General features: G+C 38.0%; 1 long non-coding RNA gene and 1 other non-coding gene across 3 annotated transcripts in view; both read right to left on the bottom strand.

Annotated features, from left to right (window-relative positions):
• LOC103786451 (uncharacterized) overlaps nt 1-26,426 on the bottom strand; it is a 38,669-nt gene that overhangs the window by 8,217 nt on the left and 4,026 nt on the right. For both annotated transcript variants that reach the window (XR_004671210.3, XR_004671211.3), the window contains exon 3: nt 927-1,172. This is a non-coding gene — a long non-coding RNA (uncharacterized LOC103786451). The remainder of the gene's footprint in view (nt 1-926; nt 1,173-26,426) is intronic.
• On the bottom strand, nt 2,577-2,635 carry LOC112439700 (U7 small nuclear RNA). The gene has a single exon (XR_003027939.1). It is a non-coding gene; the product is annotated as a U7 small nuclear RNA (small nuclear RNA).

The raw sequence follows: 26,426 nt of genomic DNA, 5'->3' as shown, positions 1-26,426 counted from the left end.
AAAAAAAAAAAAAAGCAAATCCAAAAGACATATTTTTACTTCTGAAAACCTATAGGTATAACTGATTTTTACCTATGCTAGTCATTCTGATGATTTCTGTAACTTCTAGTGAGAAAGTGCTGGGATCTTTTCTAAAATTGTGATCCTCATTTTCTACCACCTGATGCAGAAATAACCACTGTTAGGAAGAGTTCTTTGGCTATCTCGTTCAGTTGCATATAGAGGGGCTTCTAAAAGTCCCAGAAATCAGTCACAATAGTTTTCTATCTTGGGAAAAGCTCACATTTGCTTTATAGTAACATGCAGAGGCTATCATATTGAGACACAAACCTGAATTCTCTATTTCTCGGCTTTCGATATAAAGAGCTATATTGAGTTCATTCACCCTGTGGGCTTGCCATTCTATGAGTCTACATGATTGAATTTTCTGTTCCATTGATCTGGTGTGGAAAGATGCTGGTAGGAGTCTGGCATAATCACCAAAAGACTGTCCTAAAATTTATATTTTATTACCTTCTTTTTCTATGTCTGGTAACCACCAAATAGCCACCCTAAAGACCGCTTGCTTTCTATACATTTCTATTCACAGTGGAGGAATATATGGACTGAGCGAGGTGTATGTTTACAAACATATATATATGCTTGTGTGTGTGTGTGTGTGTGTATAATTGCATGTGTATTTATTTTTAGAGGCATATATCATAAAACACATAACTTATAATTTTTATACTACAGACTCAAACTCATGTAAAGAAGGAATTGCTTTACATTTGAGTTCATTATCTTATTCCATCCTCACAGAGACTTTATGAAGTAGATACTAGTAATATCTAAGTAATATTCTGGATCCAAGGTCACTGTAAAATCAGGCTGACTGCAATTAAAACAATTCTCTATGGCTTAGCCCAACAAAGGTTAATACTCACCCGCAAATACTAATGCAGAATTTCTAGTTGAACAGCTTGGCTCCGAGGGGCTAGATCTGGGCCCTTTCCATTAAGTGACTTTACCCTTTCTAAAACTTTCACTTCCAGATGCACAGACTAAAAAGAGTGGGTTTGGAAAATTTCTTGGAATATTTTAGGAGCATGGTGTGAAAGAGGCTTCTATCACTTCTGGCTGCATTCCAGGGCTTGCTGTCAGTCATATGGCCAACTCAGCTGCAAGGGAGCCTGGGAAATAGACACACACTGTTATATGCACACTCTAATAGTTCCTGGGCCCCTCACGCAGTCAGTAAGTAGAAAAACCCCAGAAACTATAAAACCTACATTAGAAAACATGTCTGGCAAATTACTTTGAAATACTGTAGGTGCTTTAGTACAATTCAAGAATATTTCCAAACTTCTTCCTGGAACTTTTTGTTCATCAATTTGTAGATCTTAAGGTATTTCATATAAATATAAATTATATATATATCTATATTTTTTTGAGATGGAATTTCACTCTTTTCGCCCAGGCTGGAGTGCAATGGCGTGATCTCGGCTCACTGCAACCTCCGCCTCCTGGGTTCAAGCGATTCTCCTGCCTCAGACTCCCTGGTAGCTGGGATTACAGGTGCGTGCCACCAGTCCTGGCTAATTTTTGTATTTTCAGTAGAGACGGGGTTTCACCACATTGGCCAGGCTGGTCTCAAACTCTTGACCTCAGGTGATCCACCCGCCTTGGCCTCCCAAAGTGCTGGGATTACAAGCTTGAGCCACTGTGCCCGACCGGTATTTCATAATTTTGCTGAGACAGCAATAATCAAAAAACAAATGTAACCTTAGCTGGCAAAATCTTCAAGGGTCCCCACTCTTGAAATTGAGAACAACCTTTAATCATGAAGTCAATAGTTAATTGTGCTTTTATAAGATGAAGGTTAACTGATGAGGATAAATGAGCTATGAATGTATTTATTGGTGCTCAAAGCAATGTTGGTATCACCATGAAATTTTTTGGTAAGAAGTTCATGGAAGTTGTTTATTTGCTATACTAATGCAGGGACTAACAACTGTAATACTCCTGCTGAGTATATCACTGACTAGACCACAAATACCTGACACTAGATTTCATGCTTTATTTATTTATGTATTTTTGATAGGGTCTGTTGCCCAGGCTGGAGTGCAGTGGCACAATCATAGGTCACTGCAACCTCAAACTCTTGGGCTCAAATCGTCTTTCCTCCCCCACCTCAGCCTCCCTAGTGGCTAGGACTACAGGTGTCTGCCGCCATGCCCAACTAAGTTTTTGTTTTTTTTGTAGAGACAGGGTCTCACTATGTTGCCCAGGCTGGTCTCAAACTCCTGGCCTCAAGCAATCAACTCCCAAAGGGTTGCGATTATAAGTGTGAGCCACTGGGCCTGGTCTAGGTTTCATATTTTAAATATTGCCTTTATTTTCCTAGTGAATACCATACACTTTCAATTATTGCACTTGTTACTGGTAATTTACAGAGGACCATCACATTTCACATTACCAGTAACTTGAAAAATTATCAGATTTATAGCAAGTAAAGCATATCATATCTGTCCCAATTGGTGGTAGAAGTGACTGGGTTTTTGTTGTTGTTGTTGTTGTTTGGTTTTATTTTTGTGGGAGGTTTTCTGGTAAAAACTAGAAATCCTGCTAGACAAATTCTGAAAGAGCTGCTTTTGACTGTGGTATTAATCTTGGCATTATTGTTTTTGCTGTGTAATCTTGGGCGAATTATTCTAACTCTGCAAGCCTCAATTTCTTCATCTATAAATTGAGGATGAAAATATTGACCTTTTCTGGAAAGGTTCCTGTAAGATAATACAGTTAAAGGACTTAGTATGGTTAACTGACATATTTTTCCTCCAAATGTTAACTCTAATAGTAATAAAAACAATCGTTGTGTTATTACTATTATCTTGGTCCCAATTTATTTTTCTTTAAAATGGAGACAATAATATCTGCACTGCCATGAGAAGTAAATGAGCTATATAAAAAATGTGAGATACGCAATAGTCAACAAATTGAAATTGTTTCACTATCCCTTTCTAGCCAAAACAGAACCCAAATTTCTCTCTACATTCGGTTACAGGACCTTTGACACTGATCTGGTAAGTCCTTTAGGCTCATTAACAATTCTTTAGATTCTGAATGTTAAAGACTATTTTTGTAAATTTTCAGTGTTGAATGAGAGATACTTGGTGTTAGTATTTCTTTGATCAATTTGCACAACTTTCTCCATTTGTGAGTTATTGAGTTGGTTGTATCTGTTATAAACCACTCAAGTTGTGAATAAATGGATTATCCAGAAGGCAATATAGACTCTTCATGTGTTTACATGGAGTTAGGTTTAGCTGACCCTAAAGCTATGACTTCTCTAATTCTAGAGGTAGATTTGCTTCTTGTTTTTTATTGCTTGTACATAGAAGATCTATTGTCTGTTATGAGAGCCATATATACAAATAGGTTCTGATTTATTGAGAATTTCAGATTTTCTCTGTACTGTATTCAGATTTAGCATTCATGTTATGCTGCCCTGGGTAATAGCCGTTGCCATTGCACAGGGATATAATTAATAAACATTCAATCATTTGACAACAGTATTAGACACCCAAGTCAGCAGACTATCAATTACAGCAAGTCACAGGACTACAGGCATTGACAGTTATCAATTTTAAATCTTCAAAAAGAAGACTTAACTAATGATTTGAAGTAAAGAAAATAAGTAATGCCTTGGGGAAAATGTCTTCAGACCTTCTGAATTTAAATATAGTTAATGCAATAGTAAACTGATTTTCCCTTCAGAATTGGTGGTGTTTTCTACTGAACTGTTGGTTTTGCAGCACTAGATTAAATTGAAATCCTCAACCGTACTGAAGAAAGAAGTAGAGCATCTGAGTAAGTTCAGCTGCATCTCTGCTTTATTCTTGGAGTAGAGACTGCTCTTGAAAGCAATTCCTGCTGCCTTGACAATTTCCCTTTCTCTTTTGGATTATGGAAATCACTACTACAGTAGACTTGTTATTCTTGTTCTGCATTGCAGTCTTTCTCCCCATCTGTGTTTCTTTCTTAATTAGAATTATCTGACATCTCTCACTACTAAAAGTTAGGTAAAAGTCATGATTCTCCAGGCTTCTAAGCAGCAACATGATCAGTAAGACCAGCTTCTGGCAGGAAAATGAAATTATTTTTAATGTTAAACAAGGTAACTGCAGGATTCCACCTGCAGCCCAAGTATCACTGGGAACTGATAAAAGATGAAGTCAAGATATTTCTCTCTGATCAAATGGATTGCCTTTCAACATAGCTTTTTAAAAAGAATCTCATCCCAAAAGCCACACGGCTGTAAGCACAAGATGTAGTAAGAAATGAGCCGCTTATAGGAATTGGAGATTAGCAGAGCCTCATTAGGGATCCAGGCAGGGTAAGCCACAGAGAGGCAGCTGTATTTTTCTGTGGATGGGCCTGAACCCTGGAACAGATGCATTTTGGGGATATGCAATTTTATTTTGGGCCACATTTTCCTAAGGAATAAAATGTTCCAAGAGACTCCAAATACCATTTCAGGGAATTTTAATGTACTAACCTAAATTAGCTAACTTATTGGGAAAGAGGCTCTGTTCATATTTACTGAGATGTCCAGCCTCAACTCTCAGAAGTGTCTGGAGGAGATGTGTATTACTGTAGTGAACTGGGAAGTTGTGGGAGGCTGGATGAATGGGGGCAATCTGGGGAAGATTACATCATGATTCATATCTCTCAGGTGAGGCTGATGCTTACTCTCCTTAAATTGCTACAGTGCAGGAATCAGCATGGTTGTGCCCTTGTAAAGTGAATGAAGACATTCAGAACTATTAATTTTCAAAGGGCTTTCATTTTCTCAACGTAAAGACTAGCTTCCTAGGCCAAAATTATGGTCTCTTAACCACATGAGGACCTGTGCTTTCCTTAGTAAAGGCAGTATTTAAGGAATGTTGACGAAGGTTCATGTCATGTGCTTGTGTGTGTTTATTTTGCAAAACATCAATTTAAATATATAGAGCAGTAATATCTGTCCTAAGCAGTATGCACATAGCCCTCATGAAAGTCATTTTGCTACCCTACAAGAACATTCCTTCTATGGATCAATAATACACTTGGAGAGATGATTTTGATTCAAGTCGTTTTCTTGCCTTTGGTTCCTCCTTTTCCAATGTGGTTCAAAGGTACTGCAGCAATGTTGTTGATTACACACACACACACACCACACACATCGACACTCACACCCACACACACTCAGAGTCAGTGAGAAAGTCTATGGGTAATCTTGACCTGCAGTGCACTTCTTTCTTTCCCTGTAAAAGTTGCCAGGTGATCATACACAGCAGGAACACATTAGAATGTGTAAATCGTAGAGAAAATCCACAGGGTAATCATTAACCTCAGGCAAGCAGCAGGCCTGTCCCTCACATTCTCACATGCAATGCTGATGGAACAGGTGGTGTAAGGCAGTTACTGCCATGGTGGAAAGTGGGGAGCACATCTTAGGAGAAACTGTGGTCTGTAATTATTTGGGGGCTAACAGTTGCTGAACAACTTCTCTAACGATACCTGACGCACGTCTTAATGCTTTACTCAGGCAGAAAGTAAACTACTTTACAACCAGAGTAGGCACCATAACTCACTGCCAGCTTCCTATTTCATAATTCCTGGCGTCAGGTATGGGTGGAACATGCCAGGACTCTGTATTTATGGTTAACTCTTTAAAAAGTATTTAAATTCTTGAAATAAGTCTTCATGTATAGGTATAATCACTACTTTTTGGATTATGGTAGTTAGGGAGGAGAAGTGACGGGGAGACTTCTAGCCTTAGAAGAATTTGGAGTCCCTCAGAAAAGTACCCTATAAATTCAAAGGATAATCATCTGGGTCATTTTTGTCATTATTTCCATCTAAACAAGTTTCTAGATGTATGGTTGGACATAAAAATAATCTTGTGGAATGTAGTTCTTGGAGCCATGAGAAATATGGGCAGACCCTGGGAAGAAATAGCGTCCTATTGGTGATGTCTTCAGGGCTTGCTGACTCAGAAATTTTCGAAACGCAGAGCACAGGAAAGCTGTGCGAGATCCAAGAACCCTCTTCACTTTGCACAACTGCTTCCTCATATATTTGTGCCATCTGGTTGAAAGTGATTACTGTGACTACCGAGGAAAATAATACCCCAAATTATCCACTCAGCTTCAATTGGCAGAACAGAGAAACAAAGCATAAAGAAAATTTGCATTATTTCATTGAGATTACATGTATCAATGCAAGGTGATATGGTTTGGCTGTGTCCCCACATGTTGTGGGAGTGACCTGCTGGAAGGTAATTGAATCATGGGGGCAGGTCTTTCCCAGGCTGTTCTTGTGATAGTGAATAAGTCTTACAAGAGCTGATGGTTTTAAAAAGGGGAATTTCCCTGCACAAACTCTCTTCTCTTGTCTGCCGCCATGTAAGACATGCCTTTCACCTTCCGCCATGACTGACAGGCCTCCCCAGCCATGTGGAACTGAAAAGTCCATTACCACCTCTTTTTCTTCCCAGTCTCAGGTATGTATCAGCAGCATGAAAACTGATGAATACAGTAAATTGGTACCAGTAGAGTGGGGCACTGCTGTGTGAAGCCCTTGGTGCCCTGCATCCCAGCTGCTCTAGCTGTGACTAAAAGGGGCCAAGGTATAGCTCAAGCTGTTGCTTCAGAGGGTGGAAACCCCAAGCCTTGGCAGCTTCTATTGGTGTTGAGCCTGCGGGTGCACAGAAGTGAAGAATTAAGGTTTGGGAACCTCCGCCTAGATATCAGATGTACAGAAATGCCTGGATGCCCAGGCAGAAGTTTGCTGCAGGGGCAGGCCCTCATGGAGAGCCTCTGCTAGGGCAGCACAGAAGGGAAATGTGGGTTCAGAGTCCCCACACAGAATCCCTACCGGGGCACTGCCTAGTGGAGCTGTGAGAAGAGGGCCACCATTCTCCAGACCCCAGAATGGTAGATCCACCAACAGCTTGCACTGTGTGCCTGGAAAAGCCATAGACACTCAATGCCAGCCTGTGAAAACAGCCAGGAGGGGGGCTATGCCCTGCAAAGCTATAGAGGTGGAGCTGCCCAAGGCCGTGGGAGCCCACCTCTTGCATTAGTGTGACCTGGATGTGAGACATGGAATCAAAGGAGATCCTTTTGGAGCTTTAAGATGTGATTACCCCACTGGATTTTGGACTTGCATGGGGCCTGTAGCCCCTTTGTTTTGGCCAATTTCTCCCATTTGGAATGGCTGTATTCACTCAATGCCTGTACCCCCATTGTATCTAGGAAGTAACTAACTTGCATTTGGTTTTACAGGCTTGTAGGCACAAGGGACTTGCCTTGTCTTGGATGAGACTTTGGACTGTAGACTTTTGAGTTAATGCTGAAATGAGTTAAGACTTTGGGGAACTGTTGGGAAGGCATGATTGGTTTTGAAATGTGAGGACATGAGATTTGGGTGGGGCCAGGGACAGGATGATATGGTTTGGCTGTGTCCCCACCAAATCTTATCTTGAATTCCCATGTGTTGTGGGAGTAATGCAGTGGGAGGTAATTGAATTATGGGGGCAGGGCTTTCCTGTGCTCTTCTTCTGATAGTAAATAAGTCTCACGAGATCTGGTGGTTTTACAAAGGGGAGTTTCCCTGCACAAGCTCTCTTCTCTTTTCTGCTGCCATGTGAGATGTGCATTTCACCTTCTGCCATGATTGTGAGGCCTCCCCATCCATGTGGAACTGTGAGCCCATTAAACCTCTTTTCCTTCCCAGTCTTGGGTATGTCTTTATCAGCAGCATGAAAACTGAGTAATACAGAAGGAGAACATCTCATTCAGAAGACTACCTTGATAAACCTTAGGGATGAGGAGGATAAACTGTGGTCAGTGTGTTTTAGTAGCCAAAGGTCTTGGATAAATTGTATTCTCAGGATGGCAGGAGCTGTTTGAGGCTCTTTTTGTTTGCTGAACATGACTGGAATGTGTTTGAATATAAAAAATGTGCAATAGGTGCTGAGGTAGTGAAATGACTCCTCATGTAGAGGAAAGAATGAGAAATTTCTGAGGAAAACCTGGGGAGAGGAGAAAAGGATCCAAAGTCAAGATATTGCAGTAAGAAAGTGAAAAGTCAAAAGAAAAAAAAAATCTTCCATGGAGGTTTAGCTGAAGAGGGGTTTTAGAGGCAAGAATATATGAGAAATTTTAAATTATTTGATTTAGGGTGCAAAATGTTAACCTTCTTCTCCATTTTCTTTATGCAAATGTTAGAAAATCTGTTAGAGGCATTTAAACCAGAGCAACTCCATCTTGAATAGGGGCTACGTAAAATAAGGCTAAGACCCCCTCGGCTGCATTCCCAGATAGATAAGGCATTCTTAGCCACAGGATGAGATAGGAGGTCAGCACAAGATACAGATCATGAAGACCTTGCTGATAAAACAGGTTGCAGTAAAGACGTTGGCCAAAACCTACTGAAACCAAGATGGCGACTTGAGTGACCTCTGGTCATCCTCACTGTTACACTTTGACCTGCGACATGACAGTTTAGAAATGCCATGACAATGTCAGGAATTTACTTACATGGTCTAAAAAGGGAGGCATGAATAATTCACCCCTTGTTTACCATATAATCAAGAAATAACCATAAAAATCAGCAACCAGCTGCCCTCGTGGCTGCTGTGCTTCTGGAGTAGCCATTATTTCATTCCTTTACTCTCTTAATAAACTTGCTTTCACTTTACTCTATGGACTCACCCCAAATTCTTTCTTGAGCAAGATCCCAGAACTCTCTCTTGGTGTCTGGATCAGGACCCCTTTCTGGTGACAAATCTATATTTCACACTTATGGGGTATGTGTGTATTCCATGGGACCACTCAGAGAAGTAACAAGTTCTGCACCCAAGTTTTCTCAGAGAGCAAAAAATGCATTTACTGATCACCTCAGTATCAGGAAGATTAGGAAAAAGCTAACCTAATTCTTTCAGTTACTGGAGAGAAATCAAACCAAAGCAAGTTATGGGGGGCAGGGAGGATACTAACTCTGGCCTGAGAAAGAAAATGCCTAAGTGCAATTAAAATGAAAGACCCCGAAGGAAACGAAAATGATAATAAAATTATTTTAATTATCATTATTGTAATTATTTTTAAATAGAGTTGAAGATTTCCACATTGCTTAATTGTTCCAATGTTGTTACTATTTTCTTTTCTAAGCCTCTACTGATTATCTTAATACTTATTACATCTGAACTCAGAACTCTCCTTTTATCCCTCTAGAGATTTCATTTTAGAGTTGAAATAACAATCTTGGTGCTATCATGATTTGCCAACTCAAACAAAATGAGAAGAGATCAAATACATAATAGCCAAGTAGGATATGTGGAGATGTTTATTGAGTTGCATCACATTCTGGTTTTCTGTTGATGTTCTTCCTTTTGTTTGTTTTTGAAGACTAGGAGACCACTCGGCTCATCTGACAGAGGCAGCCTGTGGATCAGCAAATCCTAGGAGCTAAAAGGAACTTAGAGATTATCACCTTCTCAATCTATGCTGGAGACTTATCTGTTCTCTCACAGTCTAAAATAGAGATTTAGCCCCGACTTGAATTATCTAGGGGTTCACAAGGCTGATAAGGCTGATAGTTAGATTTTCTGAACCTCTGAATTATTGAAACATTTTTAGGTAAGCCAAAGGATGTTCACTAAAATTATTTTCTGTTGTCTCCAGAGGCCCAAAGTTGGAGAACAAAACATTCTAAATCATGGAGCTAGACTTGCAAAGGGGGTGATCCTAAATTAGACCTGCCTGCACTAGTTATCACTCATTCACAGGCGTCTATAAAAGGCCAGGGTTGAAAGCCTTCCAGAAAGACATTTCTTTGGGGAACATTTTCTGTATCACTGGGATAAGGGGAGAAGAAGGTACTTTCCACCGCACTCTAAGTGAGAAACCTTCAAGGAAGAATCAGGCTAAAACCCTGAAATAACGTTTTGGTCAAGCTCTTGATATGTGAAGATGTGATACTTGAGTTACTCTTGGTCTAATAGGAGAGGCTGTGGCTGGAGCTGTGCTTTGCTGGTGTCAAAAGGAAGAAAAATGACTTTGAGAGTGAGCTATAGAATGAGCTGCACTTGCTCCAGCTGTAGGCAAATGCATGTCCTTACTATTATCTAGATTTAAATCGCACCAAAAGGAATTGGCTGTAGGTCAGCTTGAAAAGGATTCCACCCAAAAGGATTGCCTGAAGGGACAAGGAGAGCACAGCAGAGGGACCCAGCAGAAGCCCAGATTAGTCCTAAGCAGCCGGCTGGAGGAGCAGCCTTGCCCAGGTTGACCGGCAGTGGAGGAATACCCAGTAGAAGAGTTTCTAGGAATCTGCAGAAACACTGTTGAGAAACACTGTCAGCAAAAAAGCCCTGAAAGTAACTCAACCAACCGCATACAACTGAGCCGCTTTTGCCTAATCTTCTCTCACTACCTGGGTCTGACCTGGGAGCCATCAAAGAGTAGCTAGGGAGTGAGGGGAAGAAGTGGAGCTGGGAAGAGAGAGGAGGCCAATCTCTCATGCACTTCAGATTTCCAGCCAGATACAGGGGAAGGGAGAAGCTTCAAATAGGATAAGATTCAAAGCTTTTTATATTATTGGGTGGGGCTTTGAAAAGTACTGAAATGAGACTGTTCTTGTGACTAAATGTGGGCAGAGAGGCTTGTCCTAGATGCCAATAAATGATGAGGAAAGAGAAACACCCTAGGGGTGTATATGAAAGGTCAGAGGGCAAAACCTTGCTTGCTTGCTTATTCTTTATCTCTCTTTCCCTCCCTTCCTTCCTTCCTCCCTCCCTCCTTTCTTTCCTCCCTCCCTCCCTTCATTCCTTTCCTTTCCCTTTCCCTTTTTCTTTTTCTCTTTCTTTCTTTCTTTCTTTCTTTCTTTCTTTCTTTCTTTCTTTCTTTCTCTCTCTCTTTCTTTCTCTCTCTCTTTCTCTTTCTCTCTTTCTTTCCCCTTCCTTCCTCTTTCTCTCTTTCTTTCTTCCTTTTTTCTTTCTCTCTCTCTCTCATTCACTCACTCTCTTGCTCTTCCTTTTTGTATCCTACTGAGTCCAACTGATTCAATAAATTAGTTATAGTTAAACTGATAGCAATTGATTTTCTTTTTCTTCAGCTTTGGTTTTATTCCTGTCTCTGAAGACACACATATCATTTATTCATTTACTAAATTCAACACCTTCAAAGATTTGAAAATAGCATTAATGGGGCCCCTGAAATTCTTGATATTCAAGGTCCAAAATCCTCTGATTCCTTAGCCATTTTTCATTTAACTGTATTTTCATCCTACATCTGGTCACCCTTTTCCCCTGTCATTCTAGGTTTATATCACTCCTCTTAAAACTGAAGCTTTTCTTATGAATGCACTCTGAGCATAGTGAGGCTGTTCCTGCCATAGATCCTGTCAGGCCACACTGCATAGTGATCATGAAATTCTATAATGCATCAGGACCAACCAGGAATAGTTAACTTAATAGTTATGAGAACGTAAAAATTAAAAGTATAATTTTCAAATAAATTGGTGCTAAAGATTCAAATTTGAATCAGACGGTGCCAATATGGTATGATTTGATTGTTAACATTATGCAAAAAGTGTTTTTTATACTGGCACCTAAAATGCTAGTGAATTATTTTGTTTTCCACTGACCAGATGTAGAATATTGCAAAAGTCCCTTAAGATTACAATGCACTTTTTTTCCAATGGGGAACTAGATGAGAACGAATTAAATTCCTCATTTATTGAGTGAGTACTATATATAAGGCACTACTGTACTATACAATCAGCTCAATTTGTTCTTGAAACTAGTCCACAAGTGAGAGGGAAGCTAGACAAATGTCCAGCTAACACTGGTACAGAACAAATTGAAATAAGATAAAAGAATTCAAGCACCATGAAGGTATATATTGGCTCTTAAAAAATATTTGTTGAAAAATTGGATGAATAAGCTACCACACACAATGAAACCCAAGGAAGAAGAATTTGCGTCACTTCCTGTTTTATAACTCAGTGATTTTTGTACTGGTCCCCCTTTTCAAGAGTTTCTTCCCTTTGTCTGGTATTATTTAGAAATTTAAATATTCCTAAGATGTAACTTATTAGACACATAACACTTTTTTTTGTAAATGAATTATCGTGGCAGTCACAGAGAGCTGAAGAATACAAAGCATCTTGCTGTCAGGGAAGAACAGACAAGAAAAGGGAGAAAATAAGGTTTAGAAAAGGTGACTGTCCCAGACAGGAGTGAAAACTCTATTCCTTTCTCAAATATCCTAAGGTTATTCATTCAGTCCCACATACCTGAACCCTGAATTGCTTGGAGTGTTTGTTCCTCAAGCACTGTATTTGTTTTGAAATTTCATTCTAAGTCATGGAAAGTTTGGGATAATGAAGCTGGAGCTGAGATCAAAGTTTGAAAATTTTTATTCATAAAATGGAAACTAAAGAGAGCCTGTTGGTAGCAGATTCTATGCGAGAATGGAAGGTCTCTAAGAGCCAGACATTTGACTGGGGTGAAATAAAGGAGAATGTCACAGCTGGGTTTTCACCAAAACCCTTTGTAATTCTAACCACATAGGTGTAACAGGAAGCCACTAATGCTGGTCTGAATTGCACAGAAGTACTAAGTAGGGAATAATGTGAGCTGATATGGTGGAATAAAGCACACATTAGGGAATCAGTTTAAGTCTAGCATGTAACTGGAGGGGTTGAGACTGAGGAGGAGTGCTATTGTACATGTATGTAAAATATTTTTAATAGTACGAAATAGCATTTTGACTCAATGGTTTGGACATATGCAATTATATGAGCTCAAATAAAGTTATAGTAGTATATTCGCAGGAAAAAGAAAAGGTGTTATCTGATGAAATTTAAAAAGGATAGAGTAACTATTATTCCTCTCTCTTAAGAAGAGTTCATATAGCTCTTGGCATGTGATGGATGGAAATTATGATCAATGGGGCCATGAGCTATGCAGTGGGTGGTAGTGCATGTTATAGGGATGTGATCATGAACGTTCCACATCTCAAGAATGATTGCAAATTGTTCTCATTTAATCTAGCTTTTATGTGTGCAGCTAATTATTTTCCTGTAAGAAATAGGTGCTAAGAAAGTTAGTTGCCTGCATGAGTCATGTGCAGTAAAACCACTTTCTCCGTTTTACCTTTTATCATTTTAAATGTATTCAACATTTCTTAACACAATTATTGCATTCTTTATTGCCCCTATTCTTTAAGTTTTTTAGCCTTCCATGTTTGCTATTTTATGCTTGTTTTTGGCCATTTTATTCTCATCTGAATTCACCTGCAAACCAATTTGGTGAAGGATATCAAATTGGTCTGGTGCAGTGGCTCACACCTGTAATCCCAGCACTTTGGGAGGCTGAGGCTGGCGGATCACAAGGTCAGGAGATCGAGACCATCCTGGCTAACACGGTGAAACCCTGTCTCTACTAAAAATACAAAAAATTAGCCGTGCGTGGTGGCGGGCACCTGTAGTCCCAGCTACTCGGGAGGCTGAGGCAGGAGAATGGTGTGAACCTGGGAGGCGGAGCTTGCAGTGAGCCGAGATCGCGCCACTGCACTCCAGACTGGGCGACAGAGCAAGACTCCGTCTCAAAAAAGAAAAGAAAGAAATCAAATAACCACTTTTACTATTTATCTCCAAAAATTATCTGGAGAGATAGCTATTTATACTACAGCCTAATTTTAGTTTTCTGAATGACTTATTGATTTCAGTTATTATGCTTTTGGGTTTATTACTCATGGTCACACTATATATTAATGAGCCAATAATAGCGTATGACTTGTAATAAAGCTCATCTGGCTTCCCTCACCAAGAAAACAACAGAGAAGATAGAAACTTCTCTGCGCAATATATGCTTCTTATTTTAACCCTTAAGAATAAAATTTCTGACTATAGATGTGGTTGGTATGCATTTGCTTTAATAGAACTATTGTTATTCTACTCTCACAATTATGTATGTAAATAAATATGGAGCTATTTCAGCTTCAGTCTTGACTGAGGCCCTAATCTAATAGATGCTAACAATACCCGTGTTCCAAAAGGAGATGCTGTTAATTGCATTTTAATAAAACTGATTAAAAATGTGATGAAAAAATACTTATTGCATTTAAAAAGCCTAATAGTTAGTCTGTAGTCACTCAAGAAGACTCCAGAAATTAACAATTGGAAACATACAATTCCAATCTTGGAAAATGATCACAAAAAGAGCCTTAAGCCAGAAAGTGAAAATCCCTCAAGTTTAATGACATTGTAGATCTTCTAGAAGTATTCTTTTCCTTTCTTGGGTGAAAGGTGATTATTTGAATTTCTAATAAAAAGTCACCGAAGTCAGAGAGGAATAATGCCTCATGTATCAGCTTGAGGGTCCAGTGGCAGTAGAGCACAGGGCTGCCATTGTGTTGGTCGGCATATGTGACAGATGAAATTGTGAGAGTCAAGTTAAGAGACAAAGACACATAGGAAGAAAATGGACACGTGATGGCAGAAGCAGAGGTTGGCATGATGCACCTGTAAGGCAAGGAATGCCGACAAGCACCAGAAGCTAGGGGAGGCAAAGATTCTCCCCTACAGGGTTCAGAGGGAGCATGGCCCTGACATCCTCTTGATTTTGGATTACCAAACTCCAGAGCCATGAGACAATAAATAACTTTCCGTTGTTTGAAGCCACCCAGTTTGTGCTACTTTGTTACAGCAGCCCTAGGAAAGTAATACAGAATGTAGTTAGGCTCCAAGTGATACAAAATGTAGGCAGTTTTCTTTGGTCAGATTGTGAGACATATGAGAGAAAGAAAGAGTGCTCAAGGGTCATTTCAGATCTCCTTCAAATGGACTACTTGGCGGTGCAAGGAAAACTCAACAAAAAGATGTTGAAAGTATACAGCTAGATACCCAAGAAGAGAAGAGTTCTGACTAATGCTCTAGGGAGTGCTTCCATTGAGGGCTGCTAGTTAAAGATTTTCATTATTTTCTCAGAACTTCAAGTATGATAAAATAATTTTAAAAACCATTTTCATGATTTTCTATGATGAGGGTTTCCCAAGAACCCATGAATATTTTCATAAGAGGAAGGATCTGCTTTAAACCTCAACACAACCATATCAGGGCCTAAGTAAAAACTCTCCTGCCTTTTTATCTACTTTGCCTCCTCTTTTTAGATCCTGGAGAGATAATAAATCCACAGTAGCAAGCTGAAGGAGGAGATGCTGAAGCACAAAGAGGATAAAAGGGAAGAAGGCAATTGTTCCTTCTCTCTTCCCACACTGTAGGTGGTCAGTGTTAATCAGGAGCGAAGCTTTAACACTGAATTATATCCAGGGTTGGTATTACATTGGGCAGAACATACTCAGTGTTCCAGAACAGCTTGGGACAATAAAGACTTCTTACTTTTTTGAGTTTGACCAGAAAAATCATGGGACCTTCCCTAGATTCCATATAAACTGGGGATGTGGGAGGCAGTGAAGGGTGGAATAATCACCTGTGAATTGATATGTAAAGGCAGATTTGATAAAAGAATAAAATTATTTTCCATTCCACCTTATGAGTCTTGTTCATTCAAAATATTAGAAACACTAAACATTTTATACAAAAAGCTCCTTTTAGGCATTATTTTATTCTATTCTCATGAGAGGCCTATGAAGTGCACAGATACTGTTGATGAATAGAAAGAGGTGTGGACAGACTTGCACACACTTTGACATGGGGATATTATTCCTCTCTGATTTCAGTCATAGTGATTAGAGGTATTTTCTCCTCACCATTAGTAAACACATTATCTTTGAAAATGTTAGATTTTTTATTAGAAATTCAAATAATCACCTTTCATCCAAGAAAGGAAAAAAACACTTCTAGAAGATCTACAATGTCATTAAACTTGAGGGATTCTCACTTTTCTGGTTTAAGGTTCTTTTTGTGATCATTTTCTAAGATTGGAATTGTATGTTTCTGATTAATTTTTGGAGTCCTCTTGAGCAAATACAAACTACCAACTACCACATGCTTTTTAAATGCAATAAGTATTTTTTCATCACAGTTTTAATCAGCATTATTGAAATGCAATTGACAGCACATATTGAAAACTTACAATTTGATAAATCTTGACATAGACAGTCATCTTTGAAACCATCATCACAATAATAAACATAGCCATTAATTTCCAAAAATTTTCTCATGCCCCTTTGTAATCTCCTCCCCACCCCCACTTAGCACTTCTCTCTGTGAGAAGGTTTTTTAAATTTCAGCTTTCATTTCTTTAGTATATATGAGGCTATATACTAAAGTATATGAGACTATGCAAGCTATTTCTTCTTCAGTAAGTGTTGTTTGTTTTTCAAGGAAATTGTCCATTTTGTCTGTCATCAAATTTATTACCATAAAGTTATTAATAATATCCCTTTATAATTCTTTTAATATCTGTACAATCTATAATGATAGCACCTCTCTCATTTCAGATATTAGTAATTTCTGTGTTTTCTCTTTTTTTCTGATCAGTATGGTTAGCAGTTTATTGATTTTATTGATCAATAATAACCGCATTTTGGTTTTCATAATTTATGTTCTTTGTTGTTTCTTTGTTTACTATTTTCTTAATTTTCACTCTGATCTTTGTTATTTCCCTTTCTATACTTAAAGACTTAATTTTCTTTCCTTTTCTTTAAGGTGAAACCTAAGACCTTTCTTCTTTTCTAATGTAGGCATATTCATGCTATAAGTTTCTCTCATACATTACTTTGGCCATATTCAACAATTTTTGATATGTGTATTTTCATTTTCATTTATTACAAAATACTTCCTAATTTTACTTTGATTTCTTCTTTGACCAATAGGTTATTTAGTAGATGGTTATTCAGTTTCTAAATATTTGGGGATTTTCTAGGGATCTTTCTGTTTTTGATTTTGAATTTAATTTTATTGTGGCCAGAAACAATACATTGTATGATTTGAACCTTTTTTAGTTCTGTGAGTCTGTTCTCTTCCTACACTATGGCCTGGAAATTCACTTTAGGAAGTGAGCTGGAGCATGGGAGGCATTATTTCCCACATTTTAGTGATCACTGTCCTTTGTTGCCTGATGGCCAATGTCTTAAGCACTGTTGTTTTCTATATTTGGTTCAGATTTTCAGTTGTTTCAGGTAGGAAGGTAAATCTGGTCCCTGCTACTCTATCTTGTTTAGAAACACAAGTTTGTATTTAGGTTAAATATTGTTTTTATGTGCTTTCAGTGAAGCTACTATATAGGAATTCTTGATTCAGCTCTGTGTTTGTAAACAAAACAGTGGCAAAATAACAGGAAGAATCCATAGAAAGTGGGCAAAGTATATGCTTGGTTATCGTCTGCCAGGAGGAGTCTGGAGTTTGGGGAAAAAAAAAAACATAGTGAGATTTACCAAGTGTACAAAATCAGACCACAAAATGGTTAATAATAATAATTAGACTTCTAAGGACACCATGAATACAAGACTGTAGTTGATTATAGAAATACAGTGATATAATAGGCAAGCTCAAATGGAGACAAAGGAAGACTAGGATTCTAGTTTTTGCATGGACACTGTGAGATATTGGCAAGTGACCTAACCCATCTAAGTATTATTAATACAAATAACATGGTGAATTGGAGTTAGATTTCTGGACAGCATTCACAGAAATTCTGATCGAACAAATTTGAAGTGGGGCCTTCAAATCTCTGTTTTTGTTAAGTTTTATACAGGTTATATTGATGCAAAACTAGTTTGGGAGTCTGCTGATAAGATGAGCTCTTACATGGCTTTTCAGCCCTAGCCTTACCCATATTTAACTTTTAGTAATGATAATACTAGCTATCGTTTGTTGGACACTGCATATGTACCGTCTTGGGTGCCTTACATACATGTCCTCTAGTCCCCTAGTCTTACACAGCAGATCTTATTATCCTCATTTTCTGAAAGAAGATTGATATTTCTTTCTTAAGATGGCCTAGGAAAGTGCCCAAGGCCACATATGGAGTCTGCCTAAAAACATAAATTTTATTTGTGACCTGGCACCAAAACTGTGCTTTTTCTATTTAATCATGTTACCTATCAAAAGACTAGCCTGTATATCCTTAATGTTTTAATATTATTGGTTCATGTCAGTCCAGTTTGTCAAAGGTAAAATATTATTTTATAAGAAAGGGTCTTAAATATTCTAGAGAAGCATAAACAGTAGTGTTCTACAGATAATGGAAAAATAATTTTAAAATACTAGTACTTTATTGAACACTTATTTACACTAGGCTAAAGGCTGTATTACATTATTTATTTCAGTGATTTTTATGTGTTTCTTAGGGACAATTTGTCCATTGTCTATATATTATAAATCAAATTAATGTTTTGACTTAAGCCCTTTATAATACCTTTAAAATATGATACTTCATGTCCATAGGTAATTTATATGTGCTTACTATTTTCATGTATATCTTCCCTTTTAGCCTCTTCAACTTATCATCTCTTTATTTTTGTTTCTATTAGTTTCTTTCATTCTATTGTCATTTTTTCCCTTTTTATAATTCAAGGCAGTGCTTAAGAGAAGTCCCCTCTATGTATTTATTTCTTGTTTTCAATTTTAAAACACTTGATACTGTTATTTCATATCAGAAATGGGTAGAGACATTCATACCATCCAGGTGTGAAGAAATTGAGAGAAAGTTATATGGATCAGGCATAAAGATACTGCTATGAACCCTGTGATTCAGGTGAAATAGAAAATATTTATATTTCAGAAGTTTTACCAAGATTCGAAGGAAGAATAAAATTAACAAAAATGAAAACTTTTTATGTCCTGGCCAGATCTTTCATAAATATATGTAATATTTATTTGTAAAGTACTTTGAGTATTTGAGGCAATGTTTGGATTGAGGTCACCGATTTAAATTCTGTCCATTCCCTCTCTTTCCTACCAATTGCCTTTGTCTCCCCTCTCCCTCTATTTCATTGGAGATTTTCCCAAACTTGAGCTGATCTGAATGGAGTTACAAAGTGAAATTAACTAATTCCCTTGAAAGAAGTAAGGGTAGCAATACTTTAGAAAGCTTATTAATTCCTCTTTTCACTCTGCCTCCCTGCTCTGCTCTCAGACCTCACTTGGAACCCCTGGAGAAGGAAAATTAACAAGCCCCCTGAAGCTGAACCACTACAACCTTCCAAGGGAATTGGCTCATTTCACTTTGCTGCTCCATTTGGAGCAGCTGGGGGTACTGGTCTTGAGGGAAATAATAGGACCTAGTGCTTGACATCCTTTACATTTTTAAATAAAATTCTACTAAGTTTTCTCATCAAACTAAAAAATGGTGTTCACCATATGCCTACATCACTGGTTTATATACTGAAACAAGCTACTCATACATCTTCCTCTATTTTCGTTTCTTAATCCCGTTAGAACCTTCCAAATTCTTTTTGATCCCTGATACTAAATAACTTGTTTCCTAAATGTCCAGTGATTGTGTTTATCAGTAAGCAACAAATAGTTAAGTCATTTCTTTTTCTAGTGGAGTTCTGACTAGAATGCCCTCTGCCCCCACTTCCTTTTCAGAATCCAAGATACTTTCTTTGGTGCTTGTTTAGGATATTCAGTCCTGGTCTTTTAAAGCAGAAGTATTCTACATCATGCCTATTTCTATGCTTCACCCAGAGAACATCACAGAAAGAAATCAGATGGCCCCTAGTAGCTCTGGCAATCCTCTCATTCCTAAATTCTCTTAATGCTTCTGTAACATGACCACACTTTCAGATTCACAACCCATTCTTTTTCTAGGTTAACAAATTCATAGGACATTAACAGTTTCACACTGTACTCTGGGGGCATTTTAGTATTAATCTCTTTACATTCTGAGCCTTACCCATTTGAGTCTTCTCAGTTCCTCTCAAAGATATTTTAATGATGGAGCTTCATTTTTGCCCTATGGTGACTAAATTTCTTCAGTTCCCATTTGTGTAGAAGTTTCATAAAAATCCTGCTCATAGTCTGAAATGAATTGCTTTTTGTAGAATGGCCCTTCAAGTAGTTCCAGACTAATGAGAGCAAACAAGATGGACTTGCACAAGTTAACATTCAAAAATATATAATGTTTAAAGTAACTATCATATCACCCACAGGCACTCTGGACAATCAGAGGTAGATGCTTCTTTTTTATATTAATCACATATATTTCTGTGGATCATCAATTGCTGTTGCATGCTTTTGTGTTGTGAATGTATTAAAAAGTATTCTTTTTGAAAATAATGGAAAACTCCAGTTTTGACATCAGAGCCTCTGACAAGTGAATCTGTTCTCATTATCTCAACATCTATCTTGGCTTGTAAAAATCCTGCAGGTTTATGATGCATCACGGTATCCTTCACTACCTCCTCTTGTTCTTAAACATAAAGCTGCCACTTATGCTAGAACAAGCTTGATAAGATTGTCTTATAGATCCAATCCATTTAAAGGGAACATTGCTGCCGACACTAACATCCTTTTGCCACAGCTCTTCTCTGCCTGAGTTAGAATATTATGCTCGAGAGTTAGAAGGATGAAGTGCAGATATACTATATGCACAAAATTACCACTCACTCCTAAAGGGTTAGAGCCTTAAATATCAAGATATTCATTCTAATATGGACAGAGGAAAAGTGCTGTTTTTGCACTTTCTTAAATGAGGCCATAGACTTCAACCACCTACTGTACTATCCTTAGTAAGTGGACAATAAGAAGAATAATAAACCGTGGTTCATTTTAGATGTTAACCCACATCCAAATACCTGTATGACCTTCTCTCTAAGCTGTTTTAAATAAATGGTGTATAAAATACACACCAAGAGAGTCATAAATGGCCAAGGTGATATTTGAGGCCTTATGGGAGGTACTCATTTCAAAAATTCCATGCTCTGTCACCTCTAATGATCTTTGGCTCTTCATTTAGCTGAGAGTTGGCTTTTTAATGAACAAATGCCCTAAGCAGTCTAGATGGCATTCTTATTATGGTCATATATTTTGGAAGTGTGATGGGGAAGAAATTGATATAAGAAGAAGGTGTAAGAGAAGGAAAAGAATACCCGAGAAATGGAGGGCATACATGTCCCCATCAAAGTGATAATAAATGTGGTGGGGTTGCAATGCCTGTGGTGGTGAATGCCAGTTGATGAATGAAGCCTCATATTTTGTACCCCCAAAATTTAAGGATTCTGGATGTATCTAAGTGTTTGTTGTATATAAGTCTGATAGGCACACAATCTAGCCCATAATCAGTGTGCATGTATTTTTTTTCATATTATAGAAATTTGGATGTTCCCTGGGGTTATAAAACAATTCTGGGGTCTTCTGAGGTATTCCAGGAAGTGTGGGACCAAGTAGACTGCTCCTAAACCTCTTGGAATGTCTTGAATTCTTGTAGTTAAGAAAGGAAGAGGAAAAACTGTATAAATAATTTGCCAGATTTCCACTGGTTATCTTGGCCTGAGAACTGTCCCCTTGGAGGTAATCCTGGTGGAGTTTAGAGCACCCTTTTTTTTTTCCAACCTCAACAGTCTCAGAAGCTTCTGGACCATAATGGAATCCTGTTAAGAGTTAAATATAAGTATCTCAGCAGTGTCATGGGCTTCTAAATCAGGCAACAAGAGGATATTCAAGTATCATTACCTCTAACTCAATTAGCCTGGGTCATGAAGCTCAGGGACATTTGATTATCTTCAGTGATTGATTGTGGCTCCTAAATGGCTCTATTCCATATGGAAGCATCTTTTCCTTACATTTGAAACAAAATATTTGAAACTAAGGTTTATATTAGCTCCTGTAAGCACACTTGCAAAATTATATTTGATAAATCTTTGGGTTTTGAAGCCACATACCATTTTAAAGCATATTGTGTCAAATGACATGGTTCCAGTTATACCTCGAGGAATTATTGGCTTTTGGTCATCAAACAAAGATATTTGCTTTTGTACTATATAGGGACTCTGGACTAATCAAGAAGCACAAATGACATGTAATAATTGCTTTACTATAATTCTATGTGACTTACTTGTCACTCATGTATAGATTAGACTTGCATGTATATTTTCAGCATATTAAACTTGCTTCCAGTATCTTTTAGATTTTTTTTAATTGCAGAATGTTTTTATTAATTTGGATGACTGGGAGCCAAAGAAAGGTAGCTTCTGGAAATTCCTTTCCTTGTATAAGTCTCCAGATTCAAATAGTTTTTATTAAGTTAATGTTATATATCAACTTCAGAACCCTGACATTTCACTTATTTACAGTGAGACATGAGTAGATAGAAATAGCCATATACTTTGTTTTTCATTCTGATATGTGTTTAAAACCTGTGATGTCAGAAAGATGAAATCAGTTTCTGACAAGGGTATTGACCAGGGTATCTGTAATTCACAAGTGATGAGAAGGGAAGAGTTAATGGGATTTTTTAATATGCTGAATAGGGCTTTTCTGCTGAATAGCACTACATTGTCTGAGAGCAACAGCTCTTGAATATTAAAAGAGAACCATTTTGTCTTGTCCTGTTGCCATGGAAGGAGAGAAAGTGATTTTAGAAAAACAAACAGGAAAAGTCTCGAAGAAATTAGATAGATTTGAAAACAATTTGCCTGGTGGTATTCCTTTTGCCCAAACTGTATATATGTGTAAGAGGAGGGCAGGGCAAATAATCCATCCTTCCATTGTTTTGAAGACAGAGTAAAGCTCTATTGCTGTCCTTGAGACAGTGCAGGATGGGGGTGCTAAGGCAGGATGAAACTAGTATGTAGCTAGTATACATATTGGGACTGTCCTTTCATTGGGCATTCGTAGCTGCACTTACTGCACCACTTTAGAGGCAGCACAAGCTACTTTTTGCTTTTACTTGGCCATATTTTTGTCATAGGAAAGAAAATTTTAAAAATTATTTTATCTCCATGGATTGAAAATCTTTATGTTATGCCCCATTAAAAAATAAAAACAAGTTCAAAGTCTCAGTGCTTTACAATAATAACAGTTTATTTCCTACTCTGTCAATGTAGATTCTAGGACAGCTGTGGGTCTGCCTCACATATCTTCCTTATTTGGTGATTGAGACTGAAGGAAAGAGCCTTACCTTAGTTTTGTGGCAAAAGGAAAGAATAGTGACAGAGCCATGGGATGGCTCTTGAAGCATCTACCCAGAGGTAGCAGATATCACTTTTACTCACATTGCATTGGCCATAGTAATTTACATGGCCAAGTGTGATGTAAATGACCTCCTCAGACCATGGAGTATGCCTTTCCCAAAGAGAAGCATTTCAAGTCACATGGCAACAGATAGAGGCATATAATCTTCTTTTAGGAAGGAAAATGAAAATACATAATTGAGATAAATAATGCCATCCTCATCACCCTTGATCGGTTTTGAAGGCTTATGGAAATAAAATGGGATACATTGGAGGCTGTAGATCTTGCTTCTTAAGTGTATAAGGAGATAGGCTAGCAGTGATTCCCACGATTTAGAGTTCCTGAGGATCACCTAAATAAGTTGTTAAAAATGTAGGTTCTCTCAGCCCAATGCTCATCATTCATCATTCAAAGAATAGACAAAGAAAGTATTTTATACACACACACACACACACACACACACACACACACACACACCATGGGATTCTATTCAGTCATAAAAATGAATGAAATAATGGCATTTGAAGCAACCTGGTTGGAACTGAAGACCGTTATTCTAAGTGAAGTAACTCAGGAAAGAAAAACCAAACATCATATGTTCTCACAAGTGGGAGCTATGAGGATGCAAAGGCATAAGAATGATACAATGGACTTTGGGGACTCGGGGGAAAGGGTGGGAGGGAGTGAGAGATAAAAGACTATACATTGGGTACAGGGTACACTGCTTGGGTGATGGTTGTACCATAATCTTAGAAATCACCACTAAAGAACCTAGTCGTGTAACCAAATACCACGTGTTCCCAAAACCCCATTGGAAAAAAAAAAAAAAAGAAAGAAACGAAAGGAGGAACAATTAAAAACAAAACAGTCCTGTTCTAGAAAAAGGAATACAAAGCATAACTAAACTAGGCATGAACTTTTGGGTGATAAAGTTACAAACAAAGACTTGATTACCGTAAAGATCAGGACTGTGATTACTTTTGAAAAGAGGGAAGGGACTGTGATTAGGATAGATGGATGGAAAAATTATATTTTTTAAACCTAGCTGTGGTTATAAGGGTATTTGGTTTATTTTATATAGTCTTCTATATCTGTTAGATTTTACAATAAAAAGTTTTTTTAAAACACTGAGAAAAAAAGAGCAGGTTCTCTGACACAAGACAAGGATGCTCTCACTCACCACTTCTATTCAACATCGTATTGGAAGTCTAAGCTAGAGCAATCAGGCAAGAGAAAGAAATAAAGCACATCCAAATAAGAAGAGAGGAAGTCAAACTATCCCTGTTAGTAGATGACATGATGCTATATCTAGAAAACTCCATAGTCTTCAGCTGATAACAATTTCACCAAAGTTTCATGACACAAAATCAATGTAGTAAAATCACTAGCATTCTTATACACCAACAACAGCCAAACTGAGAACTAATTCAGGAAGGCAGTTCCATTCACAACTGACAACTGCCATAAAAAAAATAAAATAAAATACCTAGGACTACAGATAACCATGGAGATAAAAGATCTCTACAATAAGAATTACAAAACACTGTCAAATAAATCAGAGGAGACACAAACAAATGGAAAAACATCCCATGTTCATGGATAGGAAGAATCAATATCCTTAAAATGGCCATACTGCCCAAAGCAATGTATAGATTCAATGCTATTCTTATCAAACTACCCACAGCATTCTTCAGAGAACTAGAAAAAAATTTTTAATTCATATGGAACCAAAAAAGAACCCTAATAGCCAATGCAATCCTAAGCAAGAACAAAGCTGGATGCATCACACTACCTGACTTCAAACTATACTACAGGGCTACAGTAACCAGAACAGCATGATACTGATACAAAAACAGGCACATAGACCAATGGAACAGAATAGAGAGCCCCAAAACAAGGCCACAGATCTACAGCCATCTGATCTTCAACAAAGGTGGCAAAAACAAGCGATGGAGAAAAGACTCCATATTCAATAAATGGTGCTGGGATAACTGGCTAGCCGTATGCAGAAAATTGAAACTGGACCCCTTCCTTAAACCGTATGCAGAAAATTGAAACTGGACCCCTTCCTTAAACCGTATGCAAAAATTCACTCAAGATGGATTAAAGACTTAAATGTAAAACCCAAAACTCTAAAAACCCTAGTGTCTTCTAGGGTTTTCTTATAGTTTCTTCTAGATTTTCTTATCTAGGCAATACCAATCAGGCCACAAGCATGGGCAAAGATTTCATGACAAAGGCACCAAAAGCAATCCCAACAAAAGCAAAAAATTTAAAATGGGATCTAATTAAATTTAAGAGCTTCTGCACAGGAAGAGAAACTGTTAACTAACAGACAACCTACAGAATGGGAAGAAAATACTTGCAAACTGTGCATCTGACAAAGTTCTAATATCCAGCATCTATAAGGAACTAAGACAAATTTACCAAAGAAAAACAACCCCATTAAAAAGTGGGCAAAGGACATGAACAGACACTTTTGTTTTTAATAAAAGACATACATGTGGTCAACAAGCATTGAAAAAAGGCTCAATATCACTGACATTAGAGAAATGCAAATCAAAACCACCTCACACAAGTCAGAATGGCTGTTGATAAAAAGTCAAAAAGTAACTGTTGCTGACAAGGTTACAGAGAAAAGGAAACACTTGTACATTGTTGGTGGGAATGTAAGTTAGTTTAACCATTGTGGAAAGCAGTATGGTGATTTCTCAAAGGGTTAAAATCATTCAACCATAAAGACATATGCACACGAATGTTTTTGTTTTGTTTTTTTTCTTTTTGAGATGGAGTCTCGCTTCATCACCAGGCTGGAGTGCAGTGGCGCGATCTTGGCTCACTGCAACCTCTGCTTCCCGGGTTCAAGCAATTCTCTTGCCTCAGCCTCCCGAGTAGCTGGGACTACAAGCACACACCACCATGCCCAGCTAACTTTTGTATTTTTAGTAGAGACGGGGTTTCACCATGTTGGCCAAGATGGCCTCAATTTCTTGACCTCGTGATCCACCCGCCTCGGCCTCCCAAAGCGCTGGGATTATAGGTGTGAGCCGCTGCGCCCGGTCACGAATGTTTATTTAAGCACGATTCACAACAGCAAAAATACAGAATCAACCTAAATGCTCGTTAGTGACAGATTGGATAAAGAAAACGTGGTAGATATACACCATGGAATATGACGCAGCTATAAAAAAAACAACAACGAGATCATGTCTTTTTGTGGGAACATGGACAGAGCTGGAGGCTATTTG

Source organism: Pan paniscus, chromosome 3 (assembly GCF_029289425.2).
Source record: "Pan paniscus chromosome 3, NHGRI_mPanPan1-v2.0_pri, whole genome shotgun sequence".
Lineage (NCBI taxonomy): Eukaryota > Metazoa > Chordata > Mammalia > Primates > Hominidae > Pan > Pan paniscus.
Note: the sequence above shows the minus strand (reverse complement) of the source record. Positions and strands in the feature narration are given on the sequence as shown.